General features: G+C 35.9%; 1 protein-coding gene across 1 annotated transcript in view; it reads right to left on the bottom strand.

Annotated features, from left to right (window-relative positions):
- LOC136827878 (uncharacterized) overlaps window positions 1-19548 on the bottom strand; it is a 162453-nt gene extending 142905 nt beyond the window's left edge. Inside the window, 1 exon segment of the mRNA XM_067085343.1 lies at window positions 19378-19548. The gene's annotated coding sequence lies outside the window, so the exon portion shown is untranslated.
- Window positions 19549-23807: the final 4259 nt, after the last annotated feature.

The following is a 23807-nucleotide window of genomic DNA, read 5'->3' as shown; positions in this document are numbered from 1 at the left end:
TTCAGATTATAACAGCCAGGCATAATCACATTCCTGAATGAACTTAAATCACTCAGAAACTCATTGCATACTTGTATATGACGCAAGATCTGTGTGTTTATGAGAGAGAGAGAGAGAGAGAGAGAGAGAGAGAGAGAGAGAATATGCCCACTTCACGAGCAATGAAATTGAATGTTCGTGTTTTTTTTACCGTTCGAGACAAATTCAGCGATCCACCCGACATGGAACCACAATGGAAGTAAGTTCATTGGAACCACAAAACACTATAAATTCCTTTTCCACCATTTTCCTTCGCTTTTCACGAGCTGGGGTTTCCCCGACAACTGCTACAATCGATCTTCCAACTTCACATGTTGTATAATATTCCTCCATTCACGGGTCTACTTCGTTCATAGATCGTCATTGGAAGGGTGGTAGAGCTCTCGGCCAATGAAGAATTAGAGGAATTTATTTCTGGTGATAGAAATTCATTTCTCGTCATAATGTCGTTCGGATTCCACAAAAAGCTGTAGGTCCCGTTGCTAGGTAATCAGCTCAGTGGTCTGGTTAAACTGAGATATACTTTTTTTTAATTCGTTCATATAAAAATAATTTTTAAATTTCATTTACAATCGTGAGAAAATCTCATAAAAAATCGCGTCTGAATTCATAATCATATGACGTGCACAAAGGAATGCTTTCAGTCTTAAAAAAATTACGTAAATGGAATAAAATGAAAAAGTACAAAAAAAGGTTAATAAAATATCTGACGGAGCAACGTATGAAAATTTCCAAGAACGGAAAAAATACACGAATAAGTTTTTTATATAAAATAAAGACATACTATCCATATCAACTATATATTATTATTCAGAATCTCTTCGTCTACGCGGAAAATGTTTTTTTTCCAATTCTTCGTGACTAAAAAAAAAAAGAAGATCCGGCAGTTTGAAAAAAGTTCATGCAACCCTTCCTAACTATCCCAAAAGCACAAAGGAAGGACCAAGGAAATCAGGCCCAGCACAATCTAATAAATGCTTCACATCTAAGCAACTTTGCTCTACCGAACAATTGGCAGCCAGGCACCAAGCATGGCGCAATTAATGATAAACATCGATACATCATTAGCACGGTCGTAATTACAACACGCGTCATTTCTACTTGAATGAGGTTCACCCATTCGTTGTGTAATTATTTCAGGACTAATGATGTTCTAGTGAGTTGCTGTTTTCAAGCTGAGCAGTGGGTTTACGTTTGCGTAGCAACAGAAATATATCCTATCTATTTCACGGACAGTGGTTTCTGCACCAACGCTTTTCAAATGGTACCGAATATTTACGATCAAGCAATACTTGGTACCCTGGTAAATTTTTATCCTGAGTAGGACCGAATGTTGAGAAGTGTCCCTCTTCTCCACAAACAGCCATCACGAAGGAAATATCTGTGGATATCGATCCCACCTATAGCGTGAACTATTACTCGCGATGAAACACTCTGGACTATACACGTTAAGTGTGGTATATCACACACTTTATATTATTCTTGGCAGAAGCGCAGGCGTCTTTTCATTTACTGTGGAAGCCTATATTTTTAAGACGGAGGAAAAGAACGGTACACAGCATTTCCAAAATGACAGTTAATCATTCTTCTAGAGTATTATAGCCTCTCTAAACTATCATGCACTGTAACTCACGATCAGAACAATAATACGCTATCACCGTTTCGTCTTTACGTGATTCAGCGTCCCTCTAATGTTATAATTAAAATTTCCCCACATTATACGACATTATCCACAATGAAACGATAATAATCACGACAGAGCCTTACACCCAAAATACGCCTGGCAACAAATCACACTTTAGATTCTGAGAAATTTCTCACCAACAGCAAAGAAATCTCTCCAAGGATTCTCGAAAGATTCTCACCACTTATTGAGATGACAGCCAATCGACCGCGGAGTGACGCGGCGGCGATCAAGCTGGGATTTGTGGGAACCAGGAAATTCGTCGTCCTTACCTGGAAAATAAAGAAGACATTTAAATCGTTTTTGACATGCTCTGATTCGGCAACACTTTATTTTCTGTATGGTAATTTGGTGGATGAAGTCCGAAAAAGTATGAGGAATTATACAGAGTTCATGGTTACTGCATAACATTATAGTCAGTAATTTAACTTTTTATCAATAATGTAAACCTTAAATAAGGAATCAATACTCTACATTGGATTATTATTATTATTATTATTATTATTATTATTATTATTATTATTATTATTATTAAAATCAGCTAAACCCTTATATGGAACAAATAAAGAAAAAACTTTGAGAAAATAAATTCAGAAACTCATCAAACCTATTTGCATACACAAGCAATAATAGATTGGTCAGAAATATTAATGCTAAGATATATGAAGTAAGATCTTTCAGTTCTTTTAAATTCAATAAAATAAAGATAGGATTACAGTACCTATCAAAATCTCACTGAATTTCTCACGTGAATAAAATAATTCCGGTAAAATTACCAAAACTTATTTAACTCTTTTTTTTCCATCCTTTCATCTTAATTCTAGTCGATATTCACTAACTCAATGTTTTATGACTGAAATTTAAAGAGTAAAACTGAATGCCTTTTGACGAAAAGTAAAATAGGCTCCATTATTATAACTTTCAAGACACGTTTCTCGTAAAATAATGGAAATCGAGATCAAAACACCATTTCAAAACACGAAACTTATCAGCTCAAAAAACGAACAGCAACGAACGCAATTAACCGCAAGTTTCGAGAATGAGGATAATTCAGTTTCCAGACGTCACGTCTTCTCTCCACAGTGGTTAACTTGTTGTGAATTAGCCTCAGCGAACTGAACTGGTGGTTTTGCTGAGCAGCAGGGAACATATAAGAGATAAGCAACTACAAGTCCATACAATTATTCCGAAGGTTTGTCAAGACAGAATCTTCGAAGATCTAATAATGGTATCTGTAATGTACTTTTCACAGCAATGGCGTTTGGTGGTTTGAAAACTACATTCGAAGTCTTTAGGGGTAAATCTTCATGAAAGTACTGACAAAATTATATATATATATATATATATATATATATATATATATATATATATGCGTGTGTTTATATATACACAGTAAGTATATATAGCCTATATATACAAGTATAAATATATGTATATATACATACGTACATACACACATATATGTATAATATACATATATATATACATACCTTTATGTATACTTATAATTTGGAGGGGGTGTGGGAACGACCCCTGCAAGGAATAAATTTCCTGATAAGTGAAATACATTTTTTTATGCAGTGTTATTTGTCCTAAATGGTTTATTCTTTACTTCTCTGTTCCCATTTTCGTACATTGCTACTTTCCCTGCAAGGTCCTTGCTGGCAACTCTTTCCTGATAAGAACAGGTGGAAAAAAATTTAGAATATGACCAAGGCTGGGACCTGTCATTCAAGTAAAATTCGGAAGAACGTTTGAAAGACGCGGCCAGCTCGGGGCCAACAATTGTTAGAATGGAAAGTCAGAATGGAAGAAAGACCCTGACCGGAGGTACAGTAATGCCTTCCAGCTAGGTGCCATGGAAGGGACGCTGAAGGCTGAAGGTTGAGCTAGGCTTGTAATGACAAGAATAATAATGGAGTGACGAAGGACCTATATTTACCAATCGCCTACGACAACAGACCCTTTCCCGAATCAACGCTTTCTCGAGGAACTTTCATCATTATCATTGCAAATAAACCGCTGAAATCAAAGACCCCTAAAAAAAAAATAATGCAAACTCTGGCCGCTAGACTGCGTATATATCGTCAGCTTTAGGTGATGCAGAATTCAAGCGGCAAAAAAAAACTGGACTCGTTCTGGGAGCCAGTCTTCACTCGCTTCCTTTCAAGGTCGCTACAATAACAATGGCAGTCCAATAAGGTCGTGCGTCAATTGGAAGATTGAAACTGCGTCTATTAATTGTTTTCTGATTATGTTTTCGCCCTTAATTGGTCGTTGGAAAGTCATCAAATTGGCTGGGGGACTTGGAGATGCATGCAAGATACGAGGGTACACTTATTTATCTGATGTTTACCTTTGTTTCAATTGAAAGACCTGGGTTCGGTCCTGATGTGAGTCAGAAATTTATTTCTGTTCCACCACACGTGTGTTGATTGTGTATATGATTATTTATATATATATATATATATATATATATATATATATATATATATATATATATATATATATATATATATATATATATATATATATATACTTCATCCAATCACCCAGTTTTATGCCTTCCCTATTCCCACCAGCCTACCAATAGGCCTCATATATGCTAATAATACACATCTAAACCACATCAGTCATTTCTCCTTCATTTGCAAATCCACACCAGAAAGGTGACTTTGCTAAATAATCCCTTCACACATTCCCACCCTTGGCTTCTACAAACGCGTACGTTCAATTTCCTCACAGTCTTTCGCTCACGTCTATGTTACCTTCCACCTATGACTCACATCTTCTCTCGTCCTACGAGCTTTCGTGATATCTAATTTCATACACTTAGTTCAAATCAACCTCCAGCATTCTTCCACTATCCATATTAGCAGTCAACGGCTTCGTTTTCATAAGCTTCCATTTACCATCATAACCATATCCTCGCTTACTTTTAATCTCGACTTTCTGTTATTGCAGAAACTTTCAAAATCGTCAAATAATTTCTGCAATTTACCTTCACTATCCCCAGTCATTACTGTTGCAAACTGCACATTTTTCAAACAGCGAACCGTCAAAACTTATCTAACATCACATCTCCAACTTATCTAACATCACATCTCCAACTTATCGCACCATTTTATCTACGAAGACGTTAGACAGACCTGGATAAATAACGCGCTCGTCTCAGACCCATTTTTCACACGATACATCACTCTCCTGTCTTTGTGTCCTAACACACGCTTCGTCTGACGGATCACAGGATTGCGACGCGAACATCCATAGCCAAAATTCCACTATCAAGGTAATGAGGTCAACGCAGACAGTACAAAGGTCATGAACTTTCAGCCCAGCCAGGTCGCCTGAATATTTAAAAGCGGGAAGGTCTGTTTGCAGGCCAGCGTCACGTGGATGATTTTTTTTGTCGAGAATTTCAAAAAATTAGTCAAATCTTCTGGTCTTGCTGAATTTCATCGATAAGAAATGTTACTCAGATGGATTTTCCAGCTTGTGTAAACCCATCATGACAATGGTATGCAAACTGGAGTCAAATCTTTGACCTTAAGTTCCGTGAAAAATATCTATACGAAACTAAGCATAAAATATCTGTTTTATCCTTTATGTATTTTGGAGAAATACAGTCTCTCATATACATTATTGTGGCTTTTTACTCTTTATATATATATATATATATATATATATATATATATATATATATATATATATATATATATATATATATATATATATACTCATAAAAATGTCTTCATGAAATAATTAAATGCCAGTAAATAAAACGTCACATAACTAAAAAAAGTAAACGAAAATGAAAGTTCTTTGAAGATACCTACACGAAATGCCTGCAGCCGTAATACTGACACGTTATCTAGTTGAAATACAAATTAAGATGCCTAGAAAACATCGACGTGAATTACAGGTTCTATTTTACATTCCAAATATCCAGTAAGTTAAAAATTTCTTCTCTCTCTCTCTCTCTCTCTCTCTCTCTCTCTCTAATTACTCTTATCTTTTGATGTTCGTTTACTTCTGTCGAATTACTCCTAGCTCAAATAAAAGCAATAGCAGTGGTAAAAATGTATTATCGAAAGTACAGATATCATCTAAACGCTCGCGTATACACCACACATGGTAAGATGAACTGAATACTACAATTTTTCTTTTTATAAAAAAAATGAAGCGATGCAAATCTTCGCAGAAAAGTCCTGGTAGAACTTATATGAACAGGAAATCAATTTATGACGTATAACAAAATTATACAGTAGGCTACAAAAATTACGGGTAAGAAAACTCAAACTTCATCTTGCACACACTAAAAAACGTAAAGAAAACGCACAATAAAACCCACACAACACAAAAAACGGAAATGATTGAAAAGCGCATGACAGAATTCCACAAACACCTTTGTCGTTTACGAAAAAAAAAAAAAATAAAATAATCAACTAAATGAACCAACACCTCGGCAAGACTTCACCAAATTCGAGGTTCATAATAAACGTAAACACCCAACAGTCAGTACCTAAGCCAACTTATTCCCAAACTAACATCTTCAACACCGTTAGCATTTTAACAGTAAGTGGTTGGTTGACTCTCAACCGCCGCGGTCTCCCATCTCATCCCGTTACGCAAGTGAGGTTTGGAATCAACCTTGAAATTAATGGAGTCTTGACTATCTCGAAAATTAAATACTGATTGGTTTGATGCTGTCATGTGAGTCTTCCATCACATAACCCGGGGAACTTGCGTCATTCACGGTTTAATGTTCAGTACACTGGATACACATTACACAAGTGTGGTATGGTATACAAGTTCATGAAGGTCGAGGGGTTCTACGCATCTAAACAAATACAGAAGAAATTACAAAGAGTAACTTGCAACTTGGCATTCGTTACAGAATATAATCATTCAACATGATAATTCAATATTACGCCGTTATCTTTTATATAGGATTTGAAATATTCACCAATATAAGAACAAACGAAAACTAAATTAAATACTATTCACCAATGTAAGAACAAACGAAAACTAAATTTAAATACTATATTCACCAATGGAAGAACAAACGTAGCCTACACTATACAGTATGTAAATAAAACTTTACCTACCAAAATAAAGATAAATAATAACAAAATTAAATCAAATATGGAATCAATTAAAATCAAGCTTTAACAGCAATACAGGCATTAGTCATCACAATTCTCAGTAAATAAAAATAACAAGTGGCTGAATTTCACGGCTCTACGCATCAAAGTAAACATCAATGAACAATGAAATCAAACATCAGTGAGGTATTCACTGTGTTAATGAAACTAACAAACAATGGCTGTAAGCATGACGATAATGAAAAAAAAGTAAGAAAAAACAATAACTATATTTAGGGAGAAAATTACATCAAAAATATGTTAGAATTTTTGGAAACAATCGAACATCACCCACAGGTAACAATTAGCGCACACAACGGAACCACGCCTCAGCGGGCAGTCGACTCTCCAGCAAATTTGGAAACGCGACCGAGAAAAATATTTTCAAGTTGTCAGAAAAGAACGGGGGCTAATGATTTAAGGCTAAATACTGATTACAGTTAAGAGATATGAAGGCGGGTTGCATAAATTATGAATGAACTTCAGAAATAAGCAGAGGGCAAGACGAACGGGACCGGAATTGGTTGGTCAAGAAAATTAACGACGAGATGCATTTCGATGACAAATTAGACAGATGGATGACGATTATTAAAGGTAAATTACGAAAAGAAAGAACGGGTTTAATCGCTGAAAGCGAAAGACAAACTATACGAAAAATTATGAAAAGAATGGGGAATACTGGAAGGCGGGAATGTGACAAGAGTTACGAGCTAGCAGGAAAATGAATTTCAACTCGCTAAATTGGAATAGGAAATTTACAACAGAAGCACGGAGTTCTTGCACGGTGAATATCCATAATGGTGCTTAATCATCCCTTCAGGAGAATGAAAAAATTTCCCAACGAGGAAATGAACGTAGGTTACGAAAAACAAAAAGTGCGGGAGAGTAAGATTTTATCTTCGCTGAGTCGCTGCTGGGAAGCTGTTCAAAAGTATCTTCTCATCCAGGGGTGGAGAGGATATTATGACAGGCGTGTATATTTATATACAGACACACACACACACACACACACATATATATATATATATATATATATATATATATATATATATATATATATATATATATATATATATATATATATATATATATATATATATATATATATATATATATATATAAATAAAATATTAGCTTAATGATAAATAATATTGCCAAGACCAGGAAGAACATTCTTTATTGTACAAGCTTTCGAGGTATAAAACCTCATCATCAGGCTGAAAAAACCGACAAGGATGAGATTCAATAAAATTACAATAAAATGAACTGTCATAATAAATCTTCAGCAAAAATACTAACGAAATATATAAAATGAACAAGTAAATACAAACTAAAAGGGTGAGACGTAAAATAACGAAAAATTAAAAACACAAACATAAAAATATGAAAATAAAACTAAAGTGAAATGTAAACAAACTACCACTCACAAAGTAAAATATTTAACGACCTAATTGAGTACCTACTATGAAATTACACGATAGCTAGTTGAATACCAGACGAGTTGTTGTTCAATTCCGGCTTCATCTTTTTAATAGTCACCGACTCTGAAATTAAAAGGTCCAGTCTATTTGAACAAAAGACAGTACCCGAAAATCCAGGTCAGTGAAAGGATGGTCCTGTGCTAAACTGTGTTCTCTAATGGCAGAAAAGGGTGGTTTGGAAAGGGGAAACCTAGTTCTAATAGAAAGACCTCTGTGTTCCAAAATTCTGTGTCTGAGCCAGCGGGAACTAGATCCCACGTATCGCAGACCACACTGCGAACAAGTGAACAAGTAAACGACACAGGAATTAAGGTCCACAGGCAGAGTAGGCTTCTCTCTCAAAAGTGATCTTATTGTAAAAGGATTACAGAAAACAAACCGGAAACTGATTTGAGGGAAACAATGCTCAAGTATTTCTTGTAACTTTTTTCGGACCATATAGCTGCTATGACCAAGGTAAGGCAATTTAATGTACTTTACATCTTTACTAGCAGTACTGTACACCGGTCTGGGACAAAACTTTTCATTTAAAAATTTTTTCAGAACTTTGTAAAATACAAAAATGGGATATGAGTTTTCAGAAAAATAATTCTGGAGGAAAACCATATCCTGATGAAATAAATTAAAATCACAACAAACATTGTAGGCTCTATTAATCAAAGTGCGTATTGAGTTCATCTTATACAACTTTGGCGAAAAACTGAGGTAATTCAATCCCAAGCCAGTAAAAGTACTTTTTCCTATAAACAGAGGTCTCAAATTTGCCACTATTTCTGTATACCTGTACATCTAAAAATGACAACTTATTATCCTCTTCCGTCTCACAAGTAAAAGAAATGTTAGGGTGACGAGAATTAAAATATTCAAAAAACAAATCAACATGTGATCATTCCTTAAACACAAGGAAAGTATCATCTACATACCTACAGTAATACAAAGGTTTGAAAGCACTAGGGCATTCAGACATCCAAATCCTTTCACAATAACCCATGAAGCAATCCGCAAATACAGGTCCAAGGAATTTCCCATAGCTACTCCATCTATTTGATTATATAATTTACCATTAAAAGTAAAATGCCATCAGCAGTTGCTAAATGTAATAATTTTTGCAAGTCTATTTTATTAAGTCCAAACACTGATAAATGGTTTTCACATATATTATTAAGAAAATAATGTCGGTTGTTTCTTTTAATGGGATATTGGTGAAAAGAGAGGTGACATCGAAACTAGGCATTACAACATTTCTTTTACTTGTGAGACGGAACAGGATAATAAGTTGTCATTTTTAGATGTGCAGGTATACAGAAATAGTGGCAAATTTGAGACCTCTGTTTATAGGAAAAGTACTTTTACTGGCTTGGGATTGAATTACCTCAGTTTTTCGCCAAAGTTGTATAAGATGAACTCAATACGCACTTTGATTAATAGAGCCTACAATGTTTGTTGTGATTTTAATTTATTTCATCAGGATATGGTTTTCCTCCAGAATTATTTTTCTGAAAACTCATATCCCATTTTTGTATTTTACAAAGTTCTGAAAAAATTTTAAATGAAAAGTTTTGTCCCAGACCGGTGTACAGTACTGCTAGTAAAGATGTAAAGTACATTAAATTGCCTTACCTTGGTCATAGCAGCTATATGGTCCGAAAAAGTTACAAGAAATACTTGAAGCATTGTTTCCCTCAAATCAGTTTCCGGTTTGTTTTCTGTAATCCTTTTACAATACAATCACTTTTGAGAGAGAAGCCTACTCTGCCTGTGGACCTTAACTCCTGTGTCGTTTACTTGTTCACTTGTTGCAATGTGGTCTGCGATACGTGGGATCTAGTTCCCGCTGGATCAGACACAGAATTTTGGAACACAGAGGTCTTTCTAATAGAACTACGTTTCCCCTTTCGAAACCACCCTTTTCTGCCGTTAGAGAACACAGTTTAGCACAGGACCATCCTTTCACTGACCTGGATTTTCGGGTACTGTCTTTTGTTCAAATAGACTGGACCTTTTAATTTCAGAGTCGGTGACTATTAAAAAAAGATGAAGCCGGAATTGAACAACTCGTCTGGTATTCAACTAGCTATCGTGTAATTTCATAGTAGGTACTCAATTAGGTCGTTAAATATTTTACTTTGTGAGTGGTAGTTTGTTTACATTTCACTTTAGTTTTATTGTCATATTTTTATGTTTGTGTTTTTAATTTTTCGTTATTTTACGTCTCACCCTTTTAGTTTGTATTTACTTGTTCATTTTATATATTTCGTTAGTATTTTTGCTGAAGATTTATTATGACAATTCATTTTATTGTAATTTTATTGATTCTCATCCTTGTCGGTTTTTTCAGCCTGATGATGAGGTTTTATACCTCGAAAGCTTGTACAATAAAGAATGTTCTTCCTGGTCTTGGCAATATTATTTATCATTAAGATAATATTATATATTATATATAGCTATATATATATATATATATATATATATATATATATATATGTATATATATATATATATATATATATATATATATATATATAATAGGTGTCAAATTACGCATCACCTCACTCTGGAAAGAGAGAATTCCATAAATGATTCTAAAAGCAAGGGGGTTAAATTCACTGCGTCCTGTTACCCTAAGCTGTGAATTATGTACTTACGCCCCTGGTAGTTAACTGACTGTGGTGGGTAGCACCCTGGGTGGAAAAGATTGTGAGGTTTAGGACTTAACCAAAAATAAAAAAAGTGAAAAGACCTCACTAAATGGAAATCATTTGGATTTGATTCCTGAATAATATATATATATATATATATATATATATATATATATATATATATATATATATATATATATATATATATATATATATATATACCATGATTATGAGGTAAAATATATCTGAATACGAGATATGGGAGAAACGATGCTGTTAGTACACAGGAGGTGTAATTATTATACACGAGGCATCAGTAATATTCATAGCAGATAAACAAAGGGTACATGATAATGTAATGATTACAGGCATAGTAAAATAGTAGTTAATGTACAGTCTCACATTTCATATACCTACAGAAGCTATACGAATTTCATCGCCTGGCATCGGATACGACAAAAAAAGATCAAGTCCCACGGCCAACTTCTCCCTAATATCGTATTATCCGTTCGGAACCTTGACACTTGTCGCCAGGGCTTTGAACATATGGCTAAGCTTATTGAGCATCTTCTCAGACGCTGTAGAATACTATAGACAGTAACAAACAGGAGAATTTTTCTCCGAAATATTTTCCTTTTCTTTGGAAAACTTATATGTACCTCTTAGCTTGCCCAGGTGATTCCTTGTGTCAGTGGCACTCAGGTTCCAACTTCTTTTATGACTTGTAGGGCCTAGTGACCTTTGCAATTCTTTTTTCTTTCTTTTATTAAGAAAATATACATTTACAATTCTTACAATGTGGGCATCATAATATATTTACCAAATAAAGTTAGTATTTTGAGCATATGAAATTGAAAGACCTGGGTTCGATCCCGATGCGAGTCAGAAATTTATTTCTGTTCCACACGTGATTGTGTGTTGAGTATTTCTATATATATATATATATATATATATATATATATATATATATATATATATATATATATATATATATATATATATATATATTCTATATTATAGCAATGACTTATATCATATTATATAATTTGATATAAAATATAAACTATATATATATATATATATATATATATTTGTGTGTGTGTATATGTATATACATATATCCTTAGATTGAACAAATTGTAATACAGTGACGAGATCCAAACATATCCGTCCAGCGAATGATAATTTCAAATGGAAAACACAAAAAATATAAATAAATAAATAAATAAAATACAAAATTTCTGGTTCACTGAACTATTCGCGAATCCGTTAAAAACGCCGCAACAACGTCCATCACTTACGCGCAAGAAGGGCCTATACAGGAAATCACGGAACCCGAATTAACTGCTACAAAACCGGCGTTCCCACAATTCCTCGCTAATAACACTCCCAATTTAACTAACAGGTCCCGCGACGATGTCAAGAGGTGAAGCGGGAAAGCGCTGTGGATGTACAGTGTACCTGGTGTACCTGTGTACCTGTGTACCTGACCGTAAGGAAGTCATTGAGCTTTTTCTCAAAACCTCTTCGGTTACTTATTTTGTTCCGTAAGTGTTGCTGTAAATCTGTAGTGTTAATGGAATCCCGTTATGCGTCGTGATTTAGGAGTTATATTTAATTATTCGTTACGTCTCAGTTTAAAATTAGATATCTTAACAATTACTCATCTACAGTGAGTGTAAGACTTACGAAAATACTAGTGTTTTTTTATTTATCTCCGACTATTCCGATTTTCAAGGGTATTCTACCCAGGTATTCATATTATTATTCAGTCTTTCAGATTTCTTAAGACTACTGGGATACAGAAATTGGAATATAAGACTGGCAAAAAACACAGCGCTGGGACCTACTAGGTCACTCAGCGCTGAAACGGAAATTGAGATTAAAGGTCTGAAATTTGTGAAAACTTCGCATTTGCACCATGAAAGAGTTGTTGGAAGAGCGTGGTATGTACGGTAGAAGAAAAAATATGAATGGAGGCAGAGTATAAGGAATAAAAGAGTTGTCCAATTTTTTTTTTATTGCTATTCTATGGCTATTCCGAGTGTTTAGGGTTACTCTACAGCTAGGCCTATTCACATGTCTTTTAGCGACTATAGTCATCGAGAATTTAGGGCGATTTAGATTTCAGCGGATCTCTGTAACTATTTAGATTATTTGTGCGCTATCCAACAACCTTCCAGTTATCTTCTTTACATGCTTGGAGTAAGCTTCTTATCTGGTAACACTACACCGAATGCATTCTGTGGAAACAGCAAATTCCTCCGACATTCTCATGCATTATCAGAAAGAAGAAGAATCAAACTGTGAACTCCATTATCAATCCACATCACCATATCACTCAGAAAATAAAATTTTTCGTTTTTTCTTTAGACTATATCAAGTGAAAGCTTATTGTGCAATCTGAAGGCTCTAACAAAATTCGAAGTGACACCACTGTTTGCTGTATGATGCAAAGAAAATCTTTCATGTACTTTTGAGAAACTGATGAGTTATGATATCTAAAACATTGTTCTAGCTTTGATAGGCAGTCATAGTAACTCAAACAATACAGGGGTAATCCTACCCCTAAGTGCGACACCCTTTATTAGTCTAACTGCTCTATTTAGCACATTTTTCAGCTTCCTATATATAGGTTGTATTTTTGACAAATTATGAAACAGTGTAGCAGTAACCCACAATTAACCACAAGTCTCATAACAGAACATTCATCTGGATATTTTCTACCAGAAGCAATAGCACTACTCATTTGAGCACCGAGTGGAAGCTTACAGTATAAGACTTATTTCCTTCCTCACCATCATAAATTCAGTTTTATTTTCATTTAGTTTTAGTTGCCTAAATGCCATCCATTCCATATCACTGGTAAGAACATTAAGCCTATTTAGTTTTGAATATGTATCCGCTATGTCGTTTATGGAGAAATAGAATTAGATGTCATCGGACCTAACACACTTCCTTGAGGTACTCCTCTTCATGTTTCATTACGATGAACATTCAATATTAGACAATAAAATTCAGCAATAAGTGTGAATCTGTGACTATTTTACAGTGTGAATCTGTGACTATTTTACAGATCTTCAAGGTTAACAAGGAACCTCCAGGTTCAATCAAAACATGCATGACAAATGTGAGGACGGCCATGACAAAATCAAAGTGCAAATGTAACAAAAGTCATACAATTCAAATACACTTCCCAGCAGTCACAGCTCAGTGGAATCACAGAGGAGTCGCCCACTTTTGTGCAACGTCGGGGAAAGGCGAGGGGGAGGAAAAGGTGAAAGAATCACTACAGGTATCGCTGGTTGCAAAAAATGTTGTTCTGATGGAATTCCCTTCCTGGGCGATGGCAAGCCAGCCTCTTTCCGAAGCGATTGGTTAAATGATTTGAGAGACAATGCAAAAATAATCTAATAAAGCAAAGAGAATTGGATTTAGAATATAAAATTTTGGACAAAGGCCAAGCGTTGGGACCTGCAAGGTCATTCAGCGCTGAAAATAATGTTGAATCAACTGTTAGGAGAGGGTGGAGAGTAAAATACAAAAAAAAAAGAGACTATGAACGGAGGTATAGTAACAGGAACGAAAGGGGTTGCAGCTAGGGACCGAAGGGACGCTGCAAAGCTATATATATATATATATATATATATATATATATATATATATATATATATATATATATATATATATACAGGAAGGTTAGGCCATCTAGAACGCCGGAGATTCAACAGGAATAGAGAGAGAGAGAGAGAGAGAGAGAGAGAGAGAGAGAGAGAGAGAGAGAGAGAGAGAGAGAGAGAGAGAGAGGTTACATACAAGAAATATCTAACCCACAAAATCTCCACCAATTACTTGATAAACAAGAGAAACACTCGAGAACCTCTCTACTGCAAAATGGAGTAGTCACAAAAACTTGGAACATAAATCTTTTAACAGTAACTACTGCATTGCAGCAAGACCGCACTTTACCTCCTGGAAATAATCCCATCTCGCAAAAACTTCCACTCCGGCACCTTAACTTGACCTCACTAGAATGAAGGAAAGTCTAGACGGCCCAAATGAAGAGAAAGTTACTATGCCGCTTTCCACGCCTGTGCTTGATTGCCCACTGGTCTGGGAGGGCGGACGATTTGACCAGACACAGGCTGGAAGCGGCGTCGTAATCAAGTTGCACTGTATAAGGTGTTTTAGGTCTACATGCCACTGGAATACAGGTCAAGTTGCACTGTATGCAGTGCTGTAGGTCTACATGCTACTGGAATGCAGGTAAAGTTGCACTGTATGCAGTGCTGTAGGTCTACATGCTACTGGAATGCAGGTAAAGTTGCACTGTACGCAGTGTTGTAGGCCTACATGCTACTGGAATGCAGGTCAAGCTGCACTGTATGCAGTGTTGTAGGCCTACATGCTACTGAAATACAGGTCAAGTCTCTCACGGCTATCTTGTTAGCAAAAACAAAGTATATGTCTCTCTCTCTCTCTCACACACACATTGTCACCACAGATCACTGTAACTATATAAACACACTGTACAAATCCAAGGAAGAGAACTACAAGTATTCTACGTATATATATATATATATATATATATATATATATATATATATATATATATATATATATCACACTATACCTTGAGAATAATCTAAGTTTAAATGCATTTTCTCTAGCCAGGAGTCGAACCTCGCAGACAGTCGACTTGACTATTCGGCTATCAACGAGGCCGGGGCAGGTACATTTAATTAGAATTCCTTTTGGTTGCAAGTTATTTCAAAGGTATAAGGAAATCCTGTATTTGGTGATATTTGTGCCTTGATATTTGGTGTATATATAGGCTATATATACAGAGAGAGAGAGAGAGAGAGAGAGAGAGAGAGAGAGAGAGAGAGAGAGAGAGAGAGAGAGAGAGAGTTTTCGTACACAAACTTACATGCAGAAGAAAAGCGGGTATTGAACTCAGTACATACACAAAAACCCAATGCATTGACCTTTCTTAATGTATTCCCGGAAAACTTGCTTTTACTAAGACAACTGGTCGGCAGTCTGATCTTTATCTCACGTTATCAGATCGGTAATCTATTCATTCCTTCGATATCGCTATCTTTAAAACCTTTCGCAGTCTGGCGACTATGTTATTGTTCATTGCGATTTGATTGAATTAATCATTTTCGTTAATATTCAATATTTATGATTGGGTGCTTTTAAGAACTTTAAGAGATTGCGTTTTTCTTGATTAGGCGTCGATGACTATAATTTACAGTTGATCAATCTGATGGTTCCTTAGCCTCTCCCTTTCTGGAAAAGCTACGTAGCATTTGATAATCTGTCACAAGCAACCTGCTTTGTACCGACTACAGTCTGCAACCAAAAAATGATTATGGAACTGGCTGCCTAATTGGTGAATGTGTTTATTTTTGGGGGAGTGGGGGAGGGGGTTACATCCCAAGATCCAGTACCCATTTTTTGAGAAAAAAAATTGAACAGATAATTCCAAAATTGGCAACTCAACTTGCTATTTTCTTTCTTACTTCTTCTATACTTAACATCTTTCAGCTTTGCTCCAGTAACTACTGTCCAGTCTAGAATGAAACTTACTCTCCCCACCCCCTTTTTTTTGCTTTTTTTCTAATATAAACTCTTTAAAACGAAATCAATAGGGGATTTCCAAACCCACCTTGACTGTATGAGGTCATACCGGTACTCTCTCGTGAACTTGGTAAACCTGTTATCCTTGTTCTTGACACATCTAATGATGGTGACAGGGTCCGGCATACAACCATTTTAATCAAACTGTTTACGATTCCACTCCATTCTGAAAAATAATTTTAGGTTTCCTAGTTGATAGCTGTCTCTGCTGTAGAGGACATAACTATACCCTTATCTCGAGTGTTGTTCCTCTTCCCTGTTTATTTTGTTCATTTTATTAATAACATCTGAATCCCCTCTTAACCTACTCATTCACATGTTGATAATTCTGCTATATCCTTTTCCGACCTTATCAGGCGCTCACTGTTAATCTCCCTTAAGCGAACGTGATGTTATTGATGTTGATCTTCATCGTATTTCTAAACTGAGCTGATAAAACTAGTCTCAAAGCTTACAAGACTAATTTCTTATCTGTTCCATATTCTACACTACCTTCCTTATATTTCCTGACGCTTTATAAGTTGATCCCCTCGAAACAATAGCAGCTTAGTCATACATGTAAACAAACCTATAATTACAGGGATCATGGGCCTGGGTAGGCCTAATTCCAAGAAGCTAGAACTGAACTTTAGCCGCTTCATTTACCTTCCAAGAGCAGCTCCTCTAATTCAAACGTGCTTATAACCAAGCACTGGGCCACTTGCAGCCATTCAGTGCTTTAAGACAGTGAAAAAGGGAGTTGTAGTGGCTGGACAGCAGGAAAATAAGTGAGATTTAGCACAAGGAAAACCTATAATTGCACTAGGAAGTCACCGAGAGGTCGGGCAGCAAGAAGGAAGAAAGGAAACGGAAATGGAGGTAAAGTAAACGGCCGAACAGCGGATGCAGCGTGAGACCAAAGGCACGATACCACTTCACAGTGGAAAAACTTCTTATGCACTATGGTTCTTATAAATGGGGTCTTCCTAACTTGCTATTCATCTAGACAACAGCTGAATCAAAAAGCTTCCTGTTTAATCAATGGTCAAGGTTAGGTTATTAATTTGAATTCTGCCGCAAGGTCGTAACTTCCTATAGATATTGCCTTGGGCATTGCTCTCAATGGCCTCTCAATGTGCTTTATGCGTTCACCATTTTCTCAGCTCACTGTTTATAACTGATTGATTGACTCCTACAGCCGGCTATACTGAATGAGTCGCCAATTCAAAAACACGTCCGGTTTAATCACGTCTCTTTGAATGATAAGTTCCCTGCTTTCTCCGGTTCCCAATTTAACAAATGGCCCATTTTAAGAAGCAGATCTGTCATCGTCTATGAATGAAAGGCCATTCACACTTTTTTTTATGGGCCATTCACACTTTTTTTTATGGTGACAATTCATAAAACAAAAGCACGCATGCAACAAAAGCACGATCGAAGAAAGCGCGCATTATTGGACCTCTGTACGAAGGTACGTATTGTAGCACTGTGTAGTGTACCGTTGGTCATCTGTGTTCTGAACTATTTAAAATCAAAGAAATTTTTAAATAAACCACCACATTACAAAGGCTAAAACTTGCACATACAATGGAAACTGGTTCGAAGTCAAGTGTATTCCAGATTGACTTTCTGACACACACTTACACTGCAATGCATTAAGATTTCTACAAGAAACAAGTGCCTAGCAACTTGAATAGGAGACGATTGACTGCATCAAACACATGTCGAAGAGTTTACAATGAAATTTCGCACAGCCTTCCTAGCACTTAGCCACTTTTTTCATAGAACCGAAAACTATGATAACGGAACTTAAGTGGCCACTGGGCCTTGAAACTTAAATGGTCACTGGGCCTTGAAACTTAAGTGGTCACTGAGCCCTGAAACTTTTTTAAGTTAAATTCAACGCCAAATACTACGTGAAGTCGCTATTATAGGCAGATACCTACAAAGCATGCGCATGGCTACGCTTTGTGTGATAATACGAAGGTCGCTGTATTTTTAGCCAACGCCATTTCACCGAAACAGGACAGCGGCCTTCCGAAGCACACAGTGTCATAAATGAACTTTGTAATTATTTTGAAATAAACTTTACGCAACAGCGCATTGGCTGATGAGGCCTATCCCTGATATCCAAACAGGCTGACTTTACTACGTAAAGAATTTCAGGTTAGTCTTAAAATGTAAGAGATGTAAAAAGAAAAAATGTGAATGAGTTTCAGGTTAGTCTTCAAAATGTAAGAGATGTAAAAAAAATGTGAATGAGTTAGAAAATTAAAAATAAAATCGACGGAACAAAAGGTAGATGAAACAATGTTGGAATCCAATCATGGGTGGGTTGAAATATCGCAAAGGTCAAAGAAAAAAAAAAAAAAAAAGTTTCCTCAGATTCATATTAGTCAAACTTTTTCGGATCAAACGTTCTCCAAACGAGCGCAATCTCAAATTAACATTTTTGCAAATAATATAGAAGCAAACCTACTAAAAAAAAAAATGGATTTGCAAGAAAATTGAAATTTAACGACAAAAACGACGCGTTCTCACACCTGCGTCAGCTCCTTCGCCTCTGCAAATGAAAGAAAAAAAATGACCAAATGTATTTAAAGTTTTCCTCAGTCTCCTGAAAAAAAAATGTGATCGCAAGAATATTAAAATTAAATTAACGACCAAAAACGATGCGTTCTCACACACAACACACCTGTGTCAGCTCCTTCGCCCTCTGCAAATGAAAGAAAAAAATGACCTACTGCATTTATAGTTTTCCTTACCTGTTATCTGTGAAGTGCAAATCACTGCGATGATAAAAGCTAAGGAACGGGTCTTCCAAGCGTTCAACGATTCGGTTTCCAAGGCTAAATCTACAATCTCAAAGTTACAGGATCAAGCGCACTGCACTAGCGTATGTACCATGTTCACTCGACAGTTGCTCAGCGCACACTAACCACAGTCAGACTCAGACTGACCGACCGAAGCGACAAAAGCGGCTACGACTCGGCTAGACTGACTCTCGATGCTCTCAGGGTCGCCGAGCGTATTTTCAAATAACCTTTTTTGGGGGTTGGTCCATCCAGAAATCTTGACTATACAGTAGGTACTGAGAGCGTCACATTTTCGTGGGGAAATGTCGGAAAGATAAGAATGATTCGTTATTTCTGTTTGTTAATGACAGCCAACCAACGCCAAGTCTGCAGCTTAATGTTCCGATAAAATTTTATCACTGACCGTTTTCTGAGTATTTGTAATATTTGTCATCCTTCTGGGGTTTTTTTACAAACACCTTTGTTCTGCGTTTTGTAAATGTGCTTTGTTTTTTTTCCAGTTTGTTTGTTAATTCACATTCAGAAGAGCACCTGAATTGTGCAACTTACTGTTGCTAGACCGTAATGATATGACCACATTACCTGGTCTTCCTCAATTTTGTCAACAAAAAAGTGTAAATAAACAAATACACACAAACGTATACACATACATCCCACAGAAGTTTAATTACTCAATCCGAAAAACGATCATAAACAAAGCGGATTCTTCCTCTTGACAGCCAATATGGAGACCCCACAAAGTACGAGAGCAGTTTACTATAGAAGCTTGCATTCCCACATTAACAATTCCTTGAATAATATGACCCACGGTGTTGCTGTCTGTGATAAACATTTGCATGCGATACGTAATCGTGAAAGGTTATTAACTAATAGTTCATAATCTATATTTATCAATAGGTTTGCATCAGTAAGTTGTCTTATTAGATAAGGAATAACGACATGATGTTTTATTAACCTTAATAGGCGCTTTTGAAACGATATTATCTCTCCTAATCATGTACAGATGATTCTGAAATAAACCGAGATAATTCCTGATAACATAATGAAAACAAGCAAACAATTCTTACGACACAATACTTTAGTAATGTGTAGGTATTTAGTGCGTAGGTCAAACTGAAGGTTCTGTTCATCTATGTAGACACGCCGTATTTATTTGCATAATATACGCCATTCTCTTCTATAGGACACTCTTCTATAACAAGCTATAGTTCATACTATTCCACAGACCCATACTGCTATTTATACTTTTTAATGTTCTACAAACACATGCTATAGGTCATACCATTCTATAGTCGCATACTGCTGTTCGTACTCTTTTCACAGTTACATATACATAGTTGGTTATACTATAACTGTAACATATCGTAAAACTTACCCTATAATCGCATAGGTTAGTCATATTATTGTACAGTCGCGTATTGTAGGACATACTATCCAGCATCTACATACTGCAAATAGTCGCACACTGTATATTATACTCTAAAATCGTGTAAGTCATACTATTCAAAAATAGCCTACTGTAAGTCGTACTTTCTACAGTTACAGTCTGTAACATTATTCTATAGGCATGTTTAAGCCACACTATTCCACAGTCGCATACTTTAAGTAATATTAGTCTATAGTCGCATAATGTAAGTCATACTACTCTGCCGTTGCAAACGGTAGGTCATACTACTCTAAAATTACACTGTAGGTCTTGCATAGCAGACCTTCATAGCTTAAGAATCTTCTTCACTGTAATGCGTAGTTTTGACATCCACCGTGACGGTAGGTGTGCTAACAGGCCCCCTTCTCGTGGAGACAAGGCGAAGAAGAATTATGCTGCTAAATTGCCCGTTTCTCATCTCCATGTTAAACACGTATGCTTAGCGGAAAAGGGAAAGGCCACCATGAGGCAGAGAGTGAAAGGATCTACAGAAGATGGTATATGTTTGTTGTGATTGTCTGATTACACACGCACACACATACTTCGAACGAACAAACATGAGTCTAGTGTCTGACCATAGCCACCGGTAGCCATGGTCTGACAGGGAAAGCTCTCAAATAATGGAATGCCCACTAAAAAAAAGAAAGAACGCAATAGCTAAATGTAAATTAAGAAATGAATTAGTATTTACAGTTATTAAAAGACCCAAATTCAAGTCAGAAAACTAATGCGTTGTTCGGAAACGTGGCTTCGACTTGGCCTCTACCTAAGAGACTATAGTAAACCAGGACCCACATATATGAGTGGGTTCTTGTTAAAACAAGCATCCTTTAACCATATCGTTTCTAATCCTTGGCGTTTGTTAGGCGTTTCATCCCGCCTGGTTGGAAGTGACCTTGTTAATCTTTTTCAATCCTCTCCCTCGGGAGCCATACTGATCTGATCTTTTGTTTGGGTCTAATCGCTAATATATCCACTGCAAATCTTCTAAGGTATTTACTGTATAAGTTCTGTATCTCATGAAACAAAATAAATAGAAAGAGCCCAAAAGAATATCAGCGTAACTTGTAAAAAGACATTTTTAAATAGCACTTGCAATTGTTAGCAAGATAGAATGAAAAGTCTAATGTACGACTGTGAGTCTAGCAAACTCTCTCTCTCTCTCTCTCTCTCTCTCTCTCTCTCTCTCTCTCTCTCTCTCTCTCTCTCTCTCTCTAACGTTTCGTCGCTCAGAACTTTGTTGTTTCCGAGGGTATTTAAAACCTTTTCTTGAATCTTTCGTGGGATAATCGCTACCCTCTATATTGACCTTGAGACTAATTAATGTATAAATGCCTGTAATGCATTTCTCTCTCTCTCTCTCTCTCTCTCTCTCTCTCTCTCTCTCTCTCTCTCCTCATATCATGATTATTAATATTTAGATGAATATAAAAATCAAATAAATCAATAATCACACACATACAAACGCACATACAAACACAAACATACATACATGTGCGTATGTATGTATGTATGCACAATCTGCGCTTATAAAATTTGTTCATTATTTTCCAGTAAATATCCAGAATTCACTCTGCATTTTCCGTTCGTGTTTTTTTTTCTAACACACTACACAGTCACATACTACTTTAGTTTTTAATAGTTTTATTTTGTACTCGTCATTTTCTTATATTTAAACTCGACTTCAAAAGTAACCATTCTTTACACTGCTACTCAGTGCAAAAATATACAAGAGTTCCTAATAATAGCAGAAGAAACACTATAAAAAAAAGTATTACTTACAAAGCATGATTTATGTCTGAAACGCATCCAAACACCAAAATGATTGATCCAGAACATTTGATGTGGCAGAGCCAAGCACAACCCTTTGTCCTGCCGAAAACGCCAAGAATGCATAAAAACGGACCCTAAAATGGTGCGTGAGATGAAATGCATATTAAAGATAATAAAAATCACCATCTTACCTCATTTGAAATGGAGTCCCTGAAATCATTTCGCTTTAGCCTAGGAAACCTTTTGTGAAGCCAGTTAGGCCTATAGTTTAGGGTGCAGCAGAAATGCAAGTTTCACCAGTCCTAAATTGAATTGAATACAGAGTTCAGGCCAAAGACCAAGCACTGGGACCTATGAGGTTATTCGGCGCTGAAAGGAAAATTGACAGTAAAAGTCTGAAAGGTGTAACAGGAGGAAAACTTCGCAGTTGCACTATGAATCAATTGTTGCGAGAGGGTGGAAAGTAAGATGGAAGAAAGAGACATGAACGGAGATACAGTTAAAGGAATGAAGGGACGCTGCAAAGAACCTTAAGTAATGCTTACAGTGCGCCGCATGAGGTGCACTGACGGCACTAACCACTAAACGAACCTCTAATTTATTTGCCCTTTCCATTGTCCAGATATCGCATTTGAAAAAAAAATATTTAGACCTACTTTTTCTTGGGAGTACAAAACTTTTCATAACGTGCCATTCCAACTCTGTTTTAGGTCGTTCGTTACATTAGGTCGTCGTCGTTACTGACACAATCCAAGGTCTATAGACCTTGACACAATCAACACATCATCTAGCAGTTCGAAAAATGCTCCCGTGTGCAATTGTACGACTTCCAACAACGACAAAAGCAAGGTCCCTGACTTTGGACATGAGTGCACTGCAGACAGTATGGTATTAGTAACCTTAAAAAAACACTAACACATGAAGAAAAACTAAAACTTGCTTAAGAACGCTTTTATAATATATAACTTATATATATATATATATACTATATATATATATATATATATATATATATATATATATATATATATATATATATATATATATAATATATATATATAAATTTCATCATCATATATATATATCCCCAGGAGCTATAAACATGAGTCACCTACACTGTTTATTTATATATCCCTATCAAATATATAGTACTAGCTCCTGGGGGATATATGCATTATAT

The sequence above is a fragment of the Macrobrachium rosenbergii genome, chromosome 3 (assembly GCF_040412425.1).
Source record: "Macrobrachium rosenbergii isolate ZJJX-2024 chromosome 3, ASM4041242v1, whole genome shotgun sequence".
Classification (NCBI taxonomy): Eukaryota; Metazoa; Arthropoda; class Malacostraca; order Decapoda; family Palaemonidae; genus Macrobrachium; species Macrobrachium rosenbergii.
Note: the sequence above shows the minus strand (reverse complement) of the source record. Positions and strands in the feature narration are given on the sequence as shown.